At 42.9% G+C, this 1,310-nt stretch overlaps 1 protein-coding gene across 4 annotated transcripts in view; it reads right to left on the bottom strand.

Annotated features, from left to right (window-relative positions):
* LOC106870290 (paladin) overlaps positions 1 to 1,310 on the bottom strand; it is a 141,597-nt gene that overhangs the window by 79,081 nt on the left and 61,206 nt on the right. The window lies entirely within an intron of this gene.

The raw sequence follows: 1,310 nt of genomic DNA, 5'->3' as shown, positions 1-1,310 counted from the left end.
TGAAGAGAAAGAGGAGGGGAGGGGAAGAGGAGGAAGAAGAAGAGAACGAGGAGGGGAGAGGATGGTGAAGGAGAGGGGGAAGAGAAAGAGGAGGAGGAAGAGAAAGAGGAGGGGAGGGGAGGGGAAGAGGAGGAAGAAGAGAAAGAGGAGAAGGAAGAGAAAGAGGAGGAGGAAGAGAAAGAGGAGGAGGAAGAGAAAGAGGAGAAGGAAGAGAAAGAGGAGGAGGAAGAGAAAGCAGAGCAGGAAAAGAAAGAGGAGGGGAGAGGATGAAGCGGGGGAGGATTAGAGGATGAGGAGGAGGAGGAGGCAGACCAACAGGTGAACAAGGGAAATGGGTTACCATGACATCTGACGCCTCTTATAAGAACATTAGTGGAGTTACCTGAAGCGAACAAGTACCAAGACCAAGAATCAAAACCAAGTCAACAAGAGTGTTTATCATCTACTCTGCACCACTCATCATGTACTCTTCTTCTGGCTTCAGTCACTGGATTGCGACCTTTTTGAGTTATAAAGTCTTCAAGAGTTTTAGTTGATTATACCAACCCACTTCTTTGCCTGGTACTTACTTTGATAGTCTTGCTGCAAGAGGTAAAAGGCAATGATGACTGACCATAAAGAAAATACTACTTGTACTGGTGGCAGCATTCACCCAGGGTGGGTCAAACAAGCTCTGACCGACAAATTCACCACATCCCTCATGAATGCTGACCATCATCATCATCATCAACATTTAACGTTCATTTTCCATGCTGGCATGAGTTAGATGGCTTGGCAGGAACTGGCAAAGTAATGCTTTTGCCTATAGCCTAAAAATTCAGCTTGCACCTTTGACAAAAGCCCCATGGGAAGAGCAAGCATATCGGATAGCACATAGTCATAGACTTCATTCTCTATTGAGGTGTAGAATTCATGATCAGAGTTTCAGTGGGAATACAAGTTCACATGTGGTCTCCAGTCACATGCAAACCCACTTTGAGATAGTGTGATCTTGCCATCAATTATCAATCATTGCAGAGGATTTGCTGATCAAACCACCAACAATAATTGGAGCAGATGTAGCCTGGGTCTAAAGCAGGTTCTAGATACATGCTTTAACAAAAGCTCAAGGGTACCTCACTTTCAGTGGTTTTCCAGCACACCAGACACCAACTCAGAATTTCTGAGAACTCATGTTATATAAAAAAAAAAAATAGTGGGGACCACTGAAAAGAAAACAACACAAAGTAGTTTTGGCTGTCCAACAAAATATATACTTTATCAGACTAATAATTATGGGCTAAATGTTTATTCACATATATATATATATA

The sequence above is a fragment of the Octopus bimaculoides genome, chromosome 1, assembly GCF_001194135.2.
Source record: "Octopus bimaculoides isolate UCB-OBI-ISO-001 chromosome 1, ASM119413v2, whole genome shotgun sequence".
NCBI lineage: Eukaryota > Metazoa > Mollusca > Cephalopoda > Octopoda > Octopodidae > Octopus > Octopus bimaculoides.
Note: the sequence above shows the minus strand (reverse complement) of the source record. Positions and strands in the feature narration are given on the sequence as shown.